Source organism: Lithobates pipiens, unplaced genomic scaffold (genome assembly GCF_037356315.1).
Source record: "Lithobates pipiens isolate NorthernLeopardFrog02 unplaced genomic scaffold, aLitPip1_a1.2 Scaffold_28, whole genome shotgun sequence".
Classification (NCBI taxonomy): domain Eukaryota; kingdom Metazoa; phylum Chordata; class Amphibia; order Anura; family Ranidae; genus Lithobates; species Lithobates pipiens.
In genome coordinates, this window is record NW_027507789.1 from 173840355 (window position 1) to 173862544 (window position 22190).

Here is a 22190-nt window from a genome sequence, read left to right on the forward strand (position 1 = left end):
CTGCACGCTGAAAAAGTCCGCTGAAGCCCACACACGAGCGGATTGTCCGCTGAAAGTACGCCATACAATCCGCTCGTGTGTACGCAGCATAACAAATCACATGACACCGGGGAGGGAAAATGGCTAATTGGGCCCAATTTGGACATTTTTACCTAGTGGTGTACTCACTTTTGTTGCCAGCAGTTTAGACATTAATAGCTGTGTGTTGAGTTATTTTGAGAGGACAACAAATTTACACTGTTATACAAGCTGTACACTCACTACTTTACATTGTAGCAAAGTGTCATTTCTTCAGTGTTGTCACATGAAAAGATATAATAAAATACTTACAAAAATGTGAGGGGTGTACTCACTCTTGTGAGATACTGTAATTAAATAATAAGGAGGGGTTTGGCAAACAATACATTATTATTAAGAGGGCGATATCTGAATTATAAATAGAATTAATAGACAGCGCCTCCAGCCGATTACGGCAATTAACCCCGACAGAATTTACCCCCTTCCTGACCAGAGCACTGCGTTGCTTTAACTGACAATTGCACGGTCGTTCGACGTGGCTCCCAAACAAAATTGATGTTTTTCTTTTCCCACAAATAGAGCTTTCTTTTGGTGGTATTTGATCACCCTTGTGGTTTTTATTTTTTGCTCTATAAACAAAAAAAAGCTACAATTTTGAAAAAAAAACGCATCATTTTTTACATTTTGCTATAATAAATATCCCCCAAAAATATATATAAAAAAACATTTTTTTCCCTCAGTTTAGGCCGATACATATTTTTTGTTAAAAAAAAAAAAAAAAAAAAAAAAAAAGCAATAAGCATTTATTGATTGGTTTGTGCAAAAGTTATAGCGTTTACAAAATAGGGGTTAGTTTATGGCATTTTTATTAATTTATGATTTTTTTTTTTACTAGTAATGGCGGTAATCAGCTATTTTCATCGGGGCTGCGACATTATGGCATACATATGGGCCATTTTTGACACATTTTTGGTACCATTGTCATTTATACAGCAATTAGTGCTATACAAATGCACTGATTGCTGTGTAAATGACACTGGCAGTGAAGGTGTTAACCACTAGGGGGCAGCGTATGGGTTAAGTGTGCCCTGGGGAGTGTTTCTAACTGTGGGGGGGGGGGGCATGGCTACATGTGACACATCACTGATCTCTGCTCCGATCACAGGGAGCAGAGATCAGTGACACTGTCACTAGGCAGAACAGGGGGATGCTTGTCTAAATTAGCATCTCCTCGTTCTTCCTCCTCACAAGAGGCGATCACGGGTATCCCTGCGGCGATCGAGTCTGCGGGACCCGCGACCCAACTCATGGAGCTTGCCGCATGCGCGCACGTCCACCCACTGGCCATCTCTTAAAGGGCAATGTAATGGTACGTGATTCTGCCTGTGCGTGCCCTACTGCTGACGTATATCGGCGTGAGGTGGTCAACAAGCGGTTAATAAATAACTTAATTAACAATATAAATTTGTTCAGATACTCTATAGTATACTGCGCCAATCAATTTTCTTTTCTTTAAAAGAGTTCTTTAACCGGTTCCCGACCAGCGCACGACGATGTATGTCGACAGAATGGCACGAGCAGGCATATTGGCGTACAGGTACGTCCAATATTCAATGCCGCCCGCGTTGGTCGGGACCCCCGTGAGTCCAGTCGCGGGACCCGCATACTGGATCGCCGCGGGCATCCCCGCGATCGTCTCACGGGACGGCTGAATGGAGGAAATGCCGTGTAAACAGCATTTCTCCATTCTGCCTAGCAACTAGTGACGCTGATCTCTGCTCCATGTGATTGGAGCAGAGATCAGTGTTCACTAAATTAAAGCCCAACCCCCCCACAGTTAGTAACACACCCCTAGGAACACTTAACCCCTACAATGCCACCCACTGGTTAACCCCTTCACTGCCAGTGTCATTTACACAGGAATCACTGCATTTATATAGCAGTGATTACTGTATAAATGACAATGGTCCCAAAAATGTGTCAAAAATGTCCGATGGGTCCCCCACAATGTCGCAGTCACAATAAAAATCACTGATCGCCGCCATTACTAGTAAAAAAAAAAATAATAAAAAATGTATTAATAAAAATGCTATAAAACTATCCCTATTTTGTAAACGCTATAACTTTTGCGCAAACCAATCAATAATCGCTTATTGTGATTTTTTGTACCAAAAATATGTAGAAGAATACGTATCGGCCTAAACTGAGGGAAAAAAATGTTTTTTTTATATATTTTTGGGGGATATTTATTATAACAAAAAGTAAAAAATAATGCGTTTTTTTCAAAATTGTCGCTCTATTTTTGTTTATAGCGCAAAAAATAAAAACCGCAGGGGTGATCAAATACCACCAAAAGAAAGCTCTATTTGTGGGAAAAAAAGGACGTCAATTTTGTTTGGGAGCCACGTCGCACGACCGCGCAATTGTCAGTTAAAGCGACGCAGTGCCGAATCGCAAAAAGTGGTCTGGTCTTTGACCAGCAAAATGGTCCAGTCTGTAAGTGGTTAAGCTTATGGTGATTTTTTTTTTTTTTTACCAAATATACAAATATCTCCCAATTAAATAAAGATAATTTATGAAAATACAAGTATATTTATAAGCAAAAAAATATATTTCACACACACAATCAAAGAATTTAACACAATAGAAATAATTACTTTTTAAATATTCAATAGCGAAAAAAAAAAAAAAAAACTATATGACCTTAAAATATGATGGCAATGACACATAAATAATAAAATGAAATACCTAACGTTTTTGAAAACATTTCCAAATCTCCACGGCTGTAGGAGAGAAAGAAAACTGCTTAAAAGAGGCAAACAATTTCTACAATTTTTCAAAAAACAATAGGTCTGCTGAATTAGCAGGAACAATAGACAAACAACCTGTTATACCAACAATAGCAACCTAGTTACAACACAGATCTGTACCCAATTTAACCCTACACAATACAATTTCAGAATACAAAATAGACGAATACGTGGGAAAAATTTAGCGGGAAAATTCGCCCTGCATAATGTAAATAATAATATAAAACACTAGCCATAAAATACAATTCCTACGATCTTGGAAGCAAAGAAGGTTAGTTATACTTATGCATTGTACACACGGTCGGACATTCCGACAACACAATCCGTCGGATATTTTCCAACGGATTTTGTCCTAAACTTGTGTTGCATACACACGGTCGGACAAAGTTGTCAGAAAATCCGTTAGTTCGGAGCGTGATGACGTTCGTTCTTTACGACGGGACTACATTGAGGCTACTAGCCAATAGCTTTGGTCTCGTAATTTGATCTGAGCAGGTGTGGCACTTTGTCCCATTGGAATTCTCTACAAACGATCGTAAAAAGTCCTGCTTTCCAATTTTTTTTTTTTTTTATTTCCGATAGAGCGAACACACGATATAATCCGATCTGACCTTTTCCGTCTGAATTTCCGACCATGTGTACATGGCATTAGTCTTTCTCAGATATCAGCAGCATCAGAGAGCGAGTGTTTGTTTCTCAGTGATCAAGTAAGTATTTTATATATATATATATATATATATAATATATATAATTTGGAACTATTGTCTGTATTGATGACTCTCCAGCCAATATTTACTCCTGATTGATTGCTTCAAAATTGGGCAGTAACTGCTTATTTATTTTCATGACCACTAGGTGTCAGTTCAGGCTTAGAATTGAGATTCAGATTGTCCTATAAATCTGATCTGGAAATTTTTTATTTGTCTCGGGGCTCATTTATACTTACTTTGGCTTCAACACTCATTAAGAGCTAGTTTACACTTGCTTCAAAACAAGGCTTTGGACACGCTTTGTTAAAGCTCTCTGAATTCCAGTCAAAGCTCCTGTCACTAATAATCGGACACATCGGACCTTATCTGCCGGAAAGTCCGGTCGTGTGTACGCAGCATCAATTGTGCTTCAAAGCATCTTCAAAGCCTCCATAAAAGTCTATGGCAAAGCTCACTGAAGCCCCACCAAAGCCCCACTGAAGCCTCATCGAAGTCCCACAAAGCCTCACCGAAGCCCCACCAAAGGCTCTTTGAAACCCCACTGAAGACTCATCGAAACCCCATCGAAGCCCCGCCGAAGCCTCATCAAAGCCCCAGTGAAGCCTCATCGAAGCCTCATCGAAGCCCCATCGAAGCCCCATCGAAGCCCCGCCGAAGCCTCATCGAAGCCCCAGCGAAGCCTCATCGAAGCCCCGCCGAAGCCTCATCGAAGCCCCAGCGAAGCCTCATCGAAGCCCACTGTGGCAACAAGCAAAACAAAAGCAAGGTGTAAACAGGACTGTAAGCTAACTATTTTATTTAGAGACAGGAGCTTTGACTGGCGTTCAGAGGGCTTTAAAAAATTGCGTCTGAAGCCATGTTTTGAAGCAAGTGTAAACTAGCCGTTAAAGTGTTACTAAACCCAGGAATAAATATTAAAATAGTTAATCTCCCCCCCCAGCAGTGCCCACAGTTATAAATCTTCTTTTTACATTAAAATACTGCCACTATATATATTTTTGGATGATCTGTATACCACAGTCACTTGATAAACTGCAAGGTCTTTCCAGTGCTGAGAATTCAGGAAGGAGGAGATTTCCACTATAGCCTGTTTTCCATGTGCTGTTCTGGGAGGCGGATCTACCATGAACTAAGATGCAACATCCCACCCACTTGTGTTCTTTTTTTAGTTACTGGGCACAGAGGATCTGTATACACACCCACATGTGTGATGTCAATACCATGTGACCTGGCTAGCTCAGTTCAAAACAGAAAATGTTCTATTCAGCCATAGAGACCAAACTGAACATGTGCAGGAGAATTACCCTTAGACCCCTTTCACACGGGGCTGTCCGTTTTTACTACTCTGCTTGCTCAGCGGGGATCACTCCATTGATCCCCGCTGAGCCGGCGGATGACAAGTCCATCTCTGCACTCTGTGCTGGGACGGACCTGTCAGAGAATCCGCTCTCCCCTATGGGGGGGATCGGATGATTGCGGATCACCTGTCTATTTCCATCCGATCCGCCAGACGGATGGAAAATAGGACATCCATTCGTCTGGTTTTTGCGGATCGGATCGGGGCGAATCGGGATGGATCGGACATGTCACCGCTGACATCCGATTCTCCATAGAGTTGTATGGTGCGACCGTTCAGATCCGCATGAAAAACCTGACAAGCGGACCTGAAGGGTCTGCATGTGTGAAAGGGGCCTTACTGTGTATTATCTGGCCTTGCCAAGAGAGAACCTGCAGGAGGGAGAGGATGTGTGCATACAGGATAAAAGAGCCTTTGTGCACAATGCAGAGGATTAACCCCTTAAGTTCCACAGTGAGTATAACAAGCATGCTATTCTGCATATACAGGCATTTTACTGTTATGGGTTTAGTAACACTTTAAGGCGTGTAATATGAGCCATATTGATGGTGATCTGGGACTGCCCTCATATAATGCCTTGAAAAAGTATTCATACCCCTTGAATTTTTCCACATTTTGTCATGTTACAACCAAAAACGTAAATGTATTTTATTGAGATTTTATGTAATAGACATGAAGTGGCACATGATTGTGAAGTGGAAGGAAAATGATAAATGGTTTTCAAAGTATTTTACAAATAAATATGTGAAAAGTGTGGCGTGCATTTGTATAGTCAATACTTTGTAGAACCACCTTTCGATGCAATTCTTTTTGGAGATGTTTCTACGCCCTTGTACACACAGTCGGAAATTCAGACAGAAAATGTCCGATCGGACCATGTTGTCGGATAATCAGACTGCGTTGTGGGCTCCATCTGACTTTTTCCGTCGGAATGACCGACCAACAAAGTTTGAGCCCACGTATATCCGGTCGGAGATTTTGCCAACCAAATCCGTCGGATTTTGTCCATCGGATTTAGTTCGACGGATTGTGTCCGAAACTGTTGCATACACACGGTCGGGCCAAGTTGTCTGATTTAGCGGTTGCCAAGAACGCAGTGACATAATTTCATTACGATGGGACTACATTCAGGCTAGTAGCCAATAGCTTTGATGTAGGAATTTGATCTGAGCATGCGTGGCACTTGGTCCGATCAAAATTCGCTACACATTATCAGAGTATGTCCGACCGGCCCAGTTGGTCGGGAAATATTTCCAACATGTTGGAAAATTGGGTCCAACGGAGATTCGGACGGAATCAGTCCGATGCATACCACACACAGTCGGATTATCTGACGACACGGTCTGATAAGACACATTCCGACGGATTCTCCGACCGTGTGTACGCGGCATAAGAGCTGGATATAAAAAATTTCCGAAAACATGATCGGATTGGACTTTGTCCGATCGTTTGTAGAGAATTCCGATCGGACAAAGTGTCACGCATGCTCAGATCAAATTACAAGACCAAAGCTATTGTAACGAAATAACGCCATCACGTTCCGAATGATCGGATTTTCCGACAACTTTGTCTGACCATGTATATGCAACACCAGTTTCGGACAAAATCCATCTGAAAAAATCCATTGGATTTTGTTGTCAGACTGTCCGACCACGTATACAAGGGCTACCAGCTTTGTACATCTAGAGAGTGACGTTTTTGCCCATTCTTCTTTGCAGAATAGCTCAAGCTCTGTCAGATTGGATGGAGAGCATCTGTGAACAGCAATTTTCAAGTCTTGCCACAGATTCTCAATTGGATTTAGGTCTGGACTTTGACTGGGCCATTTTACCACATGAATATGCTTTCATCTAATCCATTCCATTGCAGCTCCGGCTGTATGTTTAGGGTCGTCGTCCTCCTGGAGGGTAAACCTCCACCCCAGTCTCAAGTCTTTTGTAGACTTTAACAGGTTTTTTTTGTAATGCAGTGTACACAGGACCGGACTTTCCATCAGAATAAACTATGGCGGTCTTTCCAATGGAGTTCCGACCGAACGGACTTGCCTACATATGATCACACCAACATCCATTAGTTTCAGATGCAATGACGTATGAAGCGACTAGAAAAGGAAGTTCAATAGCCAGTAGCGAATAGCTGGCCTTGCGACATATTTGGTCCGTCGGAATAGCATACAGATGAACGGTTTTCCCGATACGAATTGATTCCGTCAGAAAGATTTAAAACGTGTTCTATTTCTAGGTCCATCAGAATTTTTGAAGAAAAAAGTCAGATGAAGCCCACGGTCGGAATATCCGATGAAATGATTCCGTCTGACCTTTTCTGCCGGAAAGTCCGGTCGCGTGTATGCGGCATAAGATTGCCCTGTATTTTGGCTCCTTCCGTCTTCCCATCAACTCTGACCAGCTTCTCTGTCCTTGCTGAAGAACAGTATCCCCACAACATGATGCTGCCACCACCTTTTTTCACGGCAGGGACAGTGTGTTCAGGGTGATGTGCAGTGTTAGTTTTCCGCCATACATAGCGTTTTCCTTTTGGCACCTTCTTCCACATGTTTGCTGTGTCCCCCACATGGCTTCTCGCAAATTGCAAACAGGATTTCTTATGGCTTTCTTTCAACAATAGCTTTCTTCTTGCCACTCTTCCATAAAGGCCAGATTTGTGGAGTGCACAACTAATAGTTGTCCTGTGGAGAAATTCTCCCACCTGAGAAGTTTATCTCTGCAGCTCCTCCAGAGTTACCATGGGCCTCTTGGCTGCTTCTCTGATTGATGCTCTCCTTGCCTGGCCTGTCAGTTTAGGAGGATGGCCGGGTCTTGGAAGGAGGAGTTTAGGAGGATGGCCGGGTCTTAGTAGGTTTTCAGTTGTGCCATAATCTTTCCATTTTCGGATGATGGATTGAACAGTGCTCCATGAGATGTTCAAAGCTTGGAATATTTTTTTATAACCTAACCCTGCTTTAAACTTCTCCAACTTTATCCCTGTCCTATCTGGTGTATTCCTTGGTCTTTATGATGCTGTTTTTGTTCACTAAGATTCTCTAATCTCTGAGGGGTTATTATTGCGGCTACTGACACCAATGTGGTGTGTTGTTATTGTGTAAACTGACACTTATGCTGGACGTCCATCGTTAATTATAGGTGATGTGTCAGGAAAATGTGTTTATGACGACCATATTGCATATTTATTTTAAGAGTTACTCTCTGCACCATAACCATAACAGCAAGCTGGTGTGATTATGGTGCTTTAAAGTGGTTTTAAACCCTTTACAACCACTTTTTACTACAGGCAAGCCTATAATTAGGCTTACCTGTAGCTGTGCCGCTCCTTCCAACAGGTACTGCCATTCTTCTAGTGCCGCCTTGATGGCCAAGAGCTCCCAATCTTCCACAATGTAGTTCCTCTCAGCAGCTGACAATTTGTGGGAGAAGAATGCAACTGGGTATAGGAGAGCTTTGGACCCTTGCAAGGTTTCAAAGGCTGACTGTACAACAGAGGACCAGTGGAACCGTATGCCTTGCCTGGTCAATTCGGTGATGGGGGAAATTATGGCAGAAAACCCCTAATGAACATCCTGTAAAAGTTGTCAAATCCAATGAAACGATGGATACCTTTCTTATCTGTGGGTACTGGCCAGTCCAAGATGACGGTAACTTTTTGTGGATCCATTTTAATGCCTTCAACTGAGATGATTAAGCCAAGATATTGGATGCTCTGTAGCTCAAATTCACAATTTTCTGGCTTGGCGTAGAGGCCATGCTGCCGGAGTTGGGTTAGCACACACTTGACATGCCTGCAGTGGTCATCCAATGAGGATGAAAAGATTAGGATATCATCCAGGTATACTATCATGAATAGGCCTAGGTAATCATGGAAGATGTCTTTGACAAAATGTTGGAAGGTAACCGGGGCATTACAAAGACCAGAGGGCATGACCAGGTATTCAAAATGGCCAAACTGGGTGCGAAATGCTGTCTTCCACTCATCCCCTTCTTGTATGAGAACTAAGTTATAGGCACCCGGGAGATCCAGCTTGGTAAAGATAACCACAGCTCCTAGCCTTTGAAATAACTTGGCTACCAGAAGCAGAAACAGTAATCTTCACAGGGGCCTAATGTGGGATCCTTCTTTTCAACAAAGAAAATACCTGCCCCTCCCAGAGAGGTGGATGGGCGAATAAATCTCTTCTTCAAATTATCTATATTCCCTCAGTGTGCCTAGTTCAAGTTAGGTTAAGGGGAATATCCTCCCAAACGGGACTTTGGCTCCTAACAGGAGTTCGATCGGGCAGTCATAGGACCTGTGTGGAAAAAGAATCTCTGCCCCCTTCTTACTGAACCCATCTAGGGAATCATGACACGCCACTGAAACTGCTTGGCACATTTCAGTATCAGAGTCCAAACAGAGCAGGGGCGAAGGGTTGCCTGAGACCTCTTGTAGGCAATGTTGCTGACAATAGGTAGAAGGTAATGTGATTTCTCCGGTGACCCAGTTGATGTGGGGATTGTGGGCCTGTAGCCAGGGCATGCCTAAGATGATAGGAAACAGAGGTGATGAAATGGCATCCAGGCGAAGTACCTCTTGATAGTGGTTGGAGAAAATGGCCAGCAGAGGGACTGTTTCCTGTGGACCAGACTTAATGGTGGTCCCATGGGCCAGATTTACAGATAGTCCTTTGGTCTTTGTTTGGAGTGGGATCAGATGTTTAGCTGTAAAGGACTGATCCACAAAGCAGCTCCAGGCTCTGGAGTCAATATTGGCGGACACCCCGATGTTCCTTCCTGGAAGCTGTAAGAGGATGGGGAGAGTGAGATGAGAAGGTTGGTTGGATTAAGCAGAGGTATGAGAGGATGAAACTGATAGGCACTTGCACAGACTGAGCTGTCAGAGGCATTGGCATTCTTCGGCAGTGAGAGATGGGCGAAGCAAGCCCAGCTGCATGGGCTCAGATGTGTCAAGAGCAGGAATGGCCAGAGTTGGAGGAGTCTGATTGGGAAAACTGGACACTTTAGGTAACATCCAGGTTGGACAATATTGTCCTGAAGATCTCTCAGATCGATGTCCTCTCAAGCGTCGATCGATCTGTAGAGAGAGATTGATAAGAGCATCCAGAGTCTGGGGTGCATCTGCCCGTGCTAGCTCATCCTTTAGGGGATTTGACAGACCCATACAGAATTGGTAGCAGAGGGCCGGTGTCATTCCAGTTTGTGTCAGAACTCAAAAGCCTGAATTCGGCTACATCCACTCTTCAGCCACTCACCGGCATTGCTGGAGAGAACGTAGAGCTGTTTCAGGGGTAGCAGTTAGTGGTAGCTCTCCTCGTACAATTGTGACATGGTGTCAAAGATAATGGTAAGGTTTGTAAATGATTCAGCTTTTTGTTTCAGGAGATGGTATGCCCAGGCTTGCGGCTCACCCTGAAGCAGCAAAATTACAAACGCCACCTTGGTTACTTCCAGGGAGAAGGTACGGGGCTGTAAGGCAAAGAAGAGTTTGCAAGAGTTGAGGAAAGCTCTGTACTTCCTGCGTTCTTCAGTGAATCTTTCTGGTGTGGGTACCCTTGGTTCTGGTGGGAGCATGACCAGGGCAGCTGAGGAAGATGTACTGGCAGCAGTTGCCCCTTGAGGACTAGCAGGGGTTGACAGGGCTTGGACCGGTCCTTCAAGCTGGGTGTACTCTTCTTGCAGACTTTTGACAGCTTGTGTTAGTTCTGCCAGGTGTCGACAGAGTTCTTCCATAGGGGAGGTCCCTTGCTCGGGCTCAGATATGTCTGTCTGATACTGTTACATTTCCACGTACCTTATGGATGAGCCTGGTAATGCAGAGAAAGGCCTCCCTTATGTATCTAACTCATGGCCCCTGATAGAACAGACAGGGGACCTGAGAGTACAGAATGGAATGAGTGCCTGGCAGGAGAGTTTCTCTGTAGTTCCTGATACCACAGCACAGCAGGCAGTAGAGGAGCTTGGTGGGCCCAGCAGGCAGTAGAGGAGCTGGGTCAGCACAGCAGGCAATGCATAGAGGATCAGTCCTGAGAGATTTGGAGCACAGGCACATACAGGTTAACCAATCAGATCTGATTGGTTGCCCAAAAATGTCACTTCCTGTCTCCTTGAGTTCCATGCTTATACGTATTTCCGGTTCCGGGTTCCAGTTTCCATTTGTCACAGAGAACTTCAGCGTGCTGGTTATCCAAGCCCCCTGGACATCCATAGAGGCTTCACCGCTGCTCTATCTCTTAGCGGCTTACCACCTACACCAAGGGACCAAGCCAGCCCCCCACCACACGGACTGCATCAATGGACCACAGAATGACCCCACACCATGGACCCCATACTTATGTGACTGATATCATTATCCTTTTGTGAGTATCCATTTGTCTTGTTTTTCTTATTAAATGAATACCCATTTACTACACTGAGTCTGGCGCACCTTTTTATTGTCCCATGGACTGAGGACGCAGAGCACTGCTGTCATGTACCTAGTAGGTGAGCCTGAAATGAAGAGGAAAGCCTCTCTTATGCCTCCCACTTGAGGCCCCTGGTAGAGTGAACAGGAGACACAGGAGTGTGGAGTAGCACGAGTGCCTGGCAGGATCAACAGCAAGAGGATAGTCCGGCAGTCCAGGTGGCACTGTGCAGGGAGGTCAGCAGGCTGAAACTGGAAGAGCAGACTGGAACTGGAAGAGCAAACTGGAACTGGAAGAGCAGACTACGGGGAGCTTCCCTCTGGACAGGAACTCAAGAGGGTTAGACAAGCCAGGTCATATACAGGCAGGAGTATCAGAGCAAGGCAGAGGAAGAGGCAGAGTCACTGGAACAACCCGAGTCGGTATCAGGCAAGCAGCAGAAGGACCAGAGGAGTGGGCAGAAGCAACGACAAGACAAGCCGAGGTCAGATGCAGGCAGATAGCTGTGATAGTCAGAGGCAAGCCGGGTCATATACAGGAACAGGTTCAGATATCAAGGAATTCACAGGAAAGCTGTAGAGCAGACAGCAAAGTTCCTGTGTGTCAGTCTGGTTTAAATAGCCCACATTGGCGTTAGTGGACGCGCACGTGTGCGCTCACGCATGCGCACTGGCACCCGTTATCGTGCACCAGTAAGTCTAGATCATCTGTTACTGGCAGGAACTTCCTGACAACTGCGCCCCGAGCCCACCCACTTGTGTGACCATAGCACATTCATATTTGCTGTTGTCTTCCTGACTGACCTCCCGGGCAGAATCGGTCTCTTCCCTGGAGCCTGCAAGCTGGACGATGGACCCCTGCTTTCACCAACTATTGCCATTGTATGTTAAATTATTAGGCTGATTGCTAGATGAAAAGTGCTGGTGTGTGTATAAGTATGTATATGCTTAATGTGTGTGTTTATGTGTGTGTATATATGTAGTGAAAGGGTTGTGACCAAGTTACAATGCTAAATAAATAATGTTGTTTCTTAAGTAAGGGCATGGCTCCCTCTAGTGTCCTTTTTGTGTTAATGCTGTTAGAACTTTTCTTACAATTCTGAGAGACAGAGCATTAAGGGGAATGTGGTGCAATCTTCAAGTGACTCATGTGGTTAACTCAGTCAAGGAACTACAGACCCACAATGCCCAGTTCACCTACCCACAATGCCAGGCCACAGAAGAGCTTGCTGAGTAGGCAAATAAAAGGGACAGGCGTGGCTTGCTTTCTCTCTCTCTGGATGCCATCTTACACACAGCAGGAGGCCTGTGTGTGGGCCCAGGGCTGGGAGCGCCTGGGACCTAAAGCAGAAAGAGGATCGCCTGCCCCAGAGGGAACTGCCCTTCCGGAGGAATGGTGAGATGTGACGACGCAAACTTGGATCGGGACTGAGATATCAAGGAAGGAATCTGGCAAGCGCCTGGGCCTGTTTGTGGTGTGCGGGCACTGGCCCAGATCAATATAGTGCACTGTGACTGTGCAAATTAGTTCCAGGCTGCTGGTGGGATTTGTAGTCCCACAGCAGTGATCTCACTTATCCATTAGACTGTGTATAGTGGAACTTCAGGGTTTGCCTTGACTGTACTGCAAAGTTAATGCTGAGTTGCATCCCTCATTAAGGAAGAGGCATCGCTGGAGTGCTTTACATGTGGGATTACGCAGTTATCGGCATGCAATTTCTTCTACAATTTGCTACCTACTTGTTTCCTGGATTTACAAATACTGCAGTCTAATAAGCTAGCTGAAGAAAGAAGATGACAAGAGACATTGTAATTTTCTATAAAGCAGCACAACTTCGGTTTGCAGAGTGAACAGTGTATTACAACCTAGGGGGAGCCCTTGAGTATATGATACAACGTTATATTGTATTGTGCTGTTGTATGTTCTTTTCATTGTACTGCAAAATTGGTATGTGTGTGTGCTCGGAAGGTTCAGTGGGAAGGTGTTCGATATAGCTGCTGATTGATGTTGGGTACCTATCCCACTGTGCAGCTGTTTGCAAACGCTATCTATTTTGATCCCTGAATACAGTTTTACATTTTTATTTTTATTTTTTGTATACAATGGGGAGCTGCGCTAAATGTGTACTAAAAATAACTAAAATGATACACCAAGAAATTAATTCACCAAAAAAAAAAAAATTAATATTTTTGTTATAAAAACCCAACACTAATAAATAAATCAAAGTGAATCAAATAAATAAAGTGTAAAGAAAGTTAAATGTAAAAAATTAATGTGTCCTATAAATGATCAAAAACCATCTATCACAATAGATTGATATGTGAAAGAATAAACCCAAATTTTGCTAGCATGATATTATCACACATACGTGAAATAAATAAAAATAAGTAAATAGATAAAAAACACTTCACTAAATAAATAGATAAATATAAATAAATAAAGATATATTTAAAGAGTTAAATTTCATGCAGTGTGTATATAAAGTAAATATAAAGTGAATAAAAAATAGTCCACATAAATCCCAAAAGGTTTGTTCTTTTTTGAACGATCCAACGTGCACCAATGAGAAATCGTGTGACCAGAATTCCACTGAAGCACCTCCACCAAAGGGTAATATGAGCCGCTTACCAGAGCGTAAGATCTCAGTATTAAGTGAGATCAAAAACGCATTTGCAGGTACTCTAGATAACTGTGTACCTTTGCTTAGGATAACCTCCGCCCGTTAACCATGCAAATGAAAGGCGCTTAGCATCAAAGAATATGCTTTCTACCTGGGAACTGTGGAATTTGAGCAGCTGTTCTAAAAGGTATTAACTCAATAAAACCACTAGAAAATATTAAACAAAAATCTGCGAGGTGAATGGATCAATCAATTCACCCGTAGAAAAAACAGCGCATAATACTTCATAAAACAAAGAAAAAATTATATGTGATTTGTGCTAATACGAACTATGGAGAAAACATTTATATCTTCCCAAATGCAGTCATACACACTAAGTATTGTCCATGAACACTGTCCATATATCCAAATTAAGCTGAGTAATTGGGATAGTTTCAGCAAACAAGTTAAAACGAGATATCTATTTCAGTCCATCAACAGACAATAGAATTAAAGATCAAAACTGAAACAAAGTGTCCTGGTACAAATCACAGGGAGTGTGTGCTGCAATCCTTCCTTAACAAAATTATACTTCCACTAGTATGATGCAGTAATCCCGAATTTACTGGGGTGCAGTCTCAAGGATGAGGTGACCCCCCTTAGTAATATTCTTACCAGATCTGCCTGGTTACATAGGCTCTCAGAAATTACTCCTCATCGGTTCGATCTCATCAGCTTCATAAGCGCAGGTAATACACGATCGGATGTGATTGGTTCCACGGGATCTCAGGTGTTTACTCATCGGTTGGATCTCATCCGCTGCATAAGTGTCGGGTAATTCAAGATCATAAGAAGTAAAGCAATATGTTCTCAATGAGGCTTGATCTTGTAACTGTAACTGGGAAAAAAATGTGAAGTTTTTCCATTAATTTTCCTGTGTTTTATCAGATGCATAAAGAGATGCCTGTACTTCATGGAATTGCTGTAAAACAGATGTTCTTTCTGAACCAGATTTTGCTGCATTCTTGCAGCAAAATCTGGTTCAGAAAGAACATCTGTTTTACAGCAATTCCATGAAGTACAGGCATCTCTTTATGCATCTGATAAAACACAGGAAAATTAATGGAAAAACTTCACATTTTTTTCCCAGTTACAGTTACAAGATCAAGCCTCATTGAGAACATATTGCTTTACTTCTTATGATCTTGAATTACCCGACACTTATGCAGCGGATGAGATCCAACCGATGAGTAAACACCTGAGATCCCGTGGAACCAATCACATCCGATCGTGTATTACCTGCGCTTATGAAGCTGATGAGATCGAACCGATGAGGAGTAATTTCTGAGAGCCTATGTAACCAGGCAGATCTGGTAAGAATATTACTAAGGGGGGTCACCTCATCCTTGAGACTGCACCCCAGTAAATTCGGGATTACTGCATCATACTAGTGGAAGTATAATTTTGTTAAGGAAGGATTGCAGCACACACTCCCTGTGATTTGTACCAGGACACTTTGTTTCAGTTTTGATCTTTAATTCTATTGTCTGTTGATGGACTGAAATAGATATCTCGTTTTAACTTGTTTGCTGAAACTATCCCAATTACTCAGCTTAATTTGGATATATGGACAGTGTTCATGGACAATACTTAGTGTGTATGACTGCATTTGGGAAGATATAAATGTTTTCTCCATAGTTCGTATTAGCACAAATCACATATAATTTTTTCTTTGTTTTATGAAGTATTATGCGCTGTTTTTTCTACGGGTGAATTGATTGATCCATTCACCTCGCAGATTTTTGTTTAATAGGTACTCTAGATAGACAGTCCTGGAAGCCACAGAGAACCTCTCTCTCCAGACACTCCACCAGTTGGGATGTTAAAGTCACAAAATGTATAAAAAACAACACGGGAACACATACATAGTGTAAAACCCTCTTTAATAAACTAAAAAATATAGCACAATTACACTCACATGATCAGCATGTATAACAGCACTTCACACAATCGAGCCGGCCGGCTCTCGGCTACCGCCCGCACTTCCGGGTCTGCGAAGAACGCGGTGATGTCAGCACGCCGTTCCTCCCTGCGCGTTTCGTCACTAGACGGACGTGGTCATGGGATACGACATTTACATTTCACATTTACATATATTGCCATTTACTGTCTCTGAGTTATCACACTGTTAATTGTGTTAAACTTTCACTTCAGTGAACTTTCAGATGGTTAATATCCTGTGTGAGTCTCTATCTTATATCACAGCTGGTGAAGTGACAGGTTCCAAGGTTGGGTCATATAACATTATCACACAGGTGTGCCAAAGGGGTTGAGACTGTTCTTAGGGTTGATAGGCAGGGTGCAGGATTATACATTCATCAGCAGCTCCTACAGAGGTAGTGCTACATATGTATACTGTATATATATATATATATATATATATACTGTGCGTGTCTATGTGTATGTATACTGTGTGTGTGTCTGTGTGTATACTGTGTGTGTGTATATATGTTTAACTGTATATATACTGTGAGTGTCCATGTGTATGTATATTGTATACTGTATACGTATACTATGTGTGTGTGTGTGTGTGTGTGTGTCTGAATACTGTGTGCGTGTGTGTGTGTGTGTGTGTGTGTGTGTGTGTGTGTGTGTGTGTGTGTGTGTGTATATTATATATATATATATATATATATATATATATATATATATACACATACTGTATGATCCATGTGTGCCCACTCAACAGAAGTCGATCTAACAATCCTGTGCCCATGAAAAATTCACTTGTTGCCATTCAGATTCAGCTGATTGGTGTACTGCTGAGCTTGGCCTCGAATCAGGCAGCAGGGCAGGTCTAGGTGCACACCTGTGCAGTGATATCATGACACACATCAAGCATGGCTTTTAATCACAAGCCTCAATGCCCAACCACAGCAGTTCCCTATTCCGCTGGCTCCATGACTTACTTGCGCAGTTCAGAGCCTGCAACAAGTGGATTTTTTTTAAAGCCTTTTCCCGCCAGCTGCCAAATGTGTGTAAGGGGACTCTGATAGAAGGTGCTACTCTGGGGGCTCTACCATAGGGTGGCACTCTGTGGGCTGTGCCGTAAGATGCTACTCTGGGGGCTCTGCCTTAGGGTGGCACACTGGGGGGGGGGGGGCTCTGCCACAGGGTGGCACTCTACAGGCTCTGACGTAAGGTGGTACTCTGGGGACTCTACTGTAGGGTGCCACTCTGGGGGCTATGCCGTAAGGGGAGATTCTGATGTAATGGGGGACTGACTCTGCGGACTGTGATTATAGGGAGAATGTTGTGACTTTGATGTAAATGAGGAATCTGATGTGAGCTGCACTCTATATGTTGTTTTGTTCATTACTTACTCCTGACCCACATACTCTGTAAAATTTGCTGTACATAGACCTGACCAAGGCGTTGTCTCAACAGTTGCTGGTTTTAATTAAAGGGATTGTAAAGTTTTTTTTTTTTTTTTTTTAAATAACAAACATGTTATACTTACCTCCTCTGTGCAGTTGGTTTTGATCCTCCTCTTCCCGGGTCCCTCTTCACTGCTCCTGGATCCTTCCTCCTATTGAGTGCCTCCACAGCAAGCAGCTTGCTGGAGGCAGTGATGTAGTGTTGGGGGTGCGAGGGGGGGCCGTGGCCCCAGGCGCAACATTTGGGGGGCAAAATCCCAACTAATTTTGATTTCCTATGTCTCCGCGCTTTGGCCGCCATGTTCTGTTGCAGGATGGCCCCCGGCGCCCTGTGATTGGGTGAATGGGGTGGCATGCCCTTGATCGCTGGTGAGCGGGGGTGGCCTCAGCTTAGCTGTGAGCCGCTGCTGTCTTCCCCGCTCCTCCTCTCCTCCGGAGTCCAGACCGGATCCCAGATCGTTTCTCTGTTGTGGCAGGCAGTGTGACAGACCGCAGAGGCAGAGCAGATGGAAGAAAAGCAGGTGAGAGAGGCTCCCTCTTGAGTCGTGTTGCTGGCTCTGCATAGTGCAGGCCTAACTGTAGTCTATGAGAGAGCCCATGCTATATACAGTGTTTTGAAAAAGTATTCATACCCCTGGAAATTTTCCACATTTTTCATGTTACAACCAAAAATGTAAATGTATTTTATTGGGCTTTTATGTGATAGATCAAGTGGGAAGGAAAATGAGAAATGGTTTTCAATTTTTTTTTTTTTTACAAATAAATATTTGAAAAGTGTGGCGTACGTTTGTATTCAGCCCCCTTTACTCTGATACCCCTAACTATAATCTAGTGGAACCAATTACCTTCAGACATCACCTAATTAGGAAATAAAGTCCACCTGTGTGTAATTTAATCTCAGTATAAATACAGCGGTTCTGTGAAGCCCTCAAAGGTTTGTTAGAGAACCTTAGTGAACAAACAGCATCATGAAGGCCAAGAAACACACCAGACAGGTCAGGGATAAAGTTGTGGAGAAGTTTATAGCAGGGTTAGGTTATAAAAAATATCCCAATCTTTGAATATCTCACGGAGAACTGTTCAATCCATCATCTGAAAATGGAAAGAGTATGGCACAACTGCAAACCTACCAAGACATGGCCGTCCACCTAAAATGACAGGCCGGGCAAGGAGAACATTAATCAGCTAAGATGCCCATGGTAACTCTGGAGGAGCTACAGAGAGATTGTTCTCTCTGTAGAGAACCCTGTGTTATTTGTCAACAAAGGGCTTCTAGGCTGTGATTGGACACAGCCGATTTGCAGGTCCTTGGCATGTCTAGTCTGAAAGGTGGCAGCTCCTGCAAAACTTGCCTATTTGAGTCAATAGGGCTACACCACGACCATGAGCATTTGTGTATTTTAATGGTAAATCCTCTGCTGGCTCAAAAATAAAAAAATAAAAAAATCGAAAGAAAAGGCTTGTGACCTTCTGAAAGTCTGCAAACTGCCTCTTTAAAGCAATTCACTTTGGATCAGAACATTTTCAGAGGGATGGTAGGGACTGCTGCATGTGTGAAAGAGGTCTTTTTTTTTTGCAAATGTATAGAGACCCTTAAGCCTCATACACACGATCGGATTTTCCCATGGGAAATGTGTGATGCCAGGCTGTTGGTGAAAAATCTGACTGTACGCTCCATCGGACAATTGTTGTCGTATTTTCCCCGGACAAATGTTGGATGGCAGGCTTTAAAATTGTCTGTTGTCAGATTTTCCAAGCATGTGTGCACAAGTCCATCAGACAAAAGTCTAAAAAATCAAACGCGCATGCTCGGAAGAAAGGACGAGCCAGAAGCGGTCGGTCTTTTAAACTAGCGTTCATAATGGAGAATTAACATTTGTGACGTGGCAAATTATGAAATGTCGAAATGCAGCACACAATTCTCTTCTTTAATGGGATAATAATGAAGCTGCTTTGCTGGTGATACTGATGAAGTTCTGCCAAACATATTTTAAAAGGCTTTTATTTTCTAATGATATCAAGAATAATATTATTATGCTGTGTTTTTTTTTTTTTTTGGAGAAGTTACCACAACACCATTATTCCGTAGTTTTAAGATCAAAGATACAACTATGTCGGTGTCCCTTCTTAATTTTACATTGTATTTTTTTAAATGTAACTGCCTACTCCCAAACTGTCATTTGAAGTAAAACACATAGCCAAGTATTATTCTCCACAATTTTTTATTGTGCATTAAAAAAAGAAAACAAATACAATTAGACATGTTATCTGCCAATAGAACTGAACCAAAAAGTGAATTCTATGCATCCAAAAATATAGAAAATATAACAAATCAAATCATTATTATTCAACCAAAAAATTAAATAAAAGCCTCATGCATATGTCCTGCTTCTTAATATAGGGGGTAATCATCGCCAAGAGTTGGTGAAAACAGGGGTCCGTCATCCGGAGATAATTTCGAAAGTCATTTGGATTATTCTCCTGGAGCTCCCGCAGCAAAGGCATATGACATAATTAGTCACGATTAATAAAGCAACCAATTTTTGGTCCAAGAAATCCTCCTCCTCCTGTTCCTGGACCGGACTTGGGCCAAAGCAATAACTCCAAGGCCAATAATAACACGTTATCTCCTCCAATTCCGCACCATGGCTGGTTGACGAACGGCCGTTCAGAAATGAACTGAAAAATGTGAAATGAAAAGCGCGAATCAACACTCGCCAAACTTCTACTAACATCAAATTAGTAGAAGGAGTCCAAAGGGTGGTGCCTGACAACTGAACTTCCTCTTTATCGGCTTGTAGTACGTCTAGTGCAGGGATAGGCAATTAGCGGACCTCCAGCTGTTACAAAACTACAAGTCCCATCATGCCTCTGCCTCTGGGTGTCATGCTTGTGGATGTAAGAGTCTTGCTATATCTCTTGGGACTTGTAGTTCTGCAATAGCTGAACAGCTGGTCTAGTGCATCACTACGTTCGTGTTTGTTGGCTGACAATTGTGTACCATTTGTACGCAAGACAAAATCCAGGCACACACCCTTCGGGACAAAAGTCTGACGCTTTGTCTGCGGAAAATCTGATTGTGTGTACGAGGCTTAACATGTTCTTATTTTCTCCCTTTGGGTTAGATAAACTTACAGAATGCTTTGAGAAAAAAGTGTTTATTTGCTAATTCTGCAAGAAATACGTAAGGTTATATTATTGGTATTACTGTATGTATTGATGTTCATGGTGAGTAATCTGGTTCCCAGGAAGGCTTCTACACCCCAGAGAATCTCCATGGTCTCCTTGGCTTGTAGTGTAATGCAACAAAAATGTTAATTGAAAGGCCACAGCACTGCAAAAAAATCCAGATGTGACTTTCCTCCATTAAAGGTCAAGGGGGAAAATCAAAAGTTTCCATGTGTATGTATGTATGTATGTATGTATGTATGTGTGTGTGTGTGTATATATATATATATATATATATATTTGTTTTCTGATTTTACCCACTGATATGGACCTCAGTAGTTAAAATGTCGCTTTGTACAGGATGCCAAACAGGAAATACAATGTATTTACAGTGAAATCTTGTTTCCTCATTTTATTAAACAGAAACGTTGTTCAACATAAACAAAAAAAGGAGGTTTTCTTTACAAAGGCTGTGCAACACCAGGTAGGCCAACACAGTGAAGATCCCTGGCATGAGGAGGAAGGTATTTTACCAGATGGGCTGCATTCAGGAGGGTGGGGGACTACCTAAACATCAGGCTCATTGAAGGCTGTCTTTTAATGGAAAATTGTTCTTTAAAGCAAAACTACACTACATCGGAGCACCACAAACAGAAAACGCAATTTTATTAATTTATATTATTCACTCCCCCATCCATATAGGTCTTCTTGTTATATTTTGCTGAGAAATTACTTTAAAAAAAAACACCCTCTATCATTTCTAACTATGGCCACCTGTGTGGCATGCAGCATTTACTTTCTGGAATTCATCAGCCCTTAGCTCAGGCATGCAGGCTGTGCTTAGCTAAGAAAGCCCCACCTCTCCTCCTGATGACTTCTGGCATGTATGACATAATTTGCCTAGGTCTGCAAACCAGAAAGAAAAACTAAATTTAAAAAAAAAAACTGATAAAACACCTTTAAGATGAATTAGAATGCGAACCAGGCCTTCTCATCCACATCAGTGCCTGACCTCACAAATACGCCTCTGGGAGAATGGTCAAACATTCCCATAGACACACTCCTAAACCTTGTGGACAATTTTCCGAGAAGAGTTGAAGCTGTTATACAGAATACTTTAACCACTTACAGACCGGATCATTTTGCTGGTCAAAGACCAGACCACTTTTTGCGATTTGGCACTGGGTCGCTTTAACTGACAATTGTGCGGTCGTGCGACGTGGCTCCCAAACAAAATTGACGTTTTCTTTCCCACAAATAGAGCTTTCTTTTGGTGGTATTTGATCACCCCTGCGGTTTTTATTTTTTGCGCTATAAACAAAAATAGAGCGACAATTTTGAAAAAAAAATGCATTCTTTTTTACTTTTTGTTATAGTAAATCTCCTCCAAAGATATATAAAAAAACATTTTTTTCCCTCAGTTTAGGCCGATACGTATTCTTCTACATATTTTTATTAAAAAATCGCAATAAGCGATTATTGATTGGTTTGCGCAAAAGTTATAGCGTTTACAAAATAGGGGATCGTTTTATGGCATTTTTATTAATATTTTTTATTTTACTAGTAATGGCGGCGATCAGCATTTTATCATGACTGTGACATTATGGCGGACCCATCGGACATTTTTGACAAATTTTTGGGACCATTCTCATTTATACAGCAATCACTGTTATATAAATGCA

The 22190-nt window shown here is 42.5% G+C and overlaps 1 protein-coding gene across 1 annotated transcript in view; it reads left to right on the top strand.

Moving 5' to 3' along the window:
- The window catches only part of LOC143935831 (NXPE family member 1-like), a 78997-nt gene that overhangs the window by 10367 nt on the left and 46440 nt on the right, over positions 1-22190 (top strand). The window contains exon 2 of the mRNA XM_077459947.1: positions 20932-21032. The gene's annotated coding sequence lies outside the window, so the exon portion shown is untranslated. The remainder of the gene's footprint in view (positions 1-20931; positions 21033-22190) is intronic.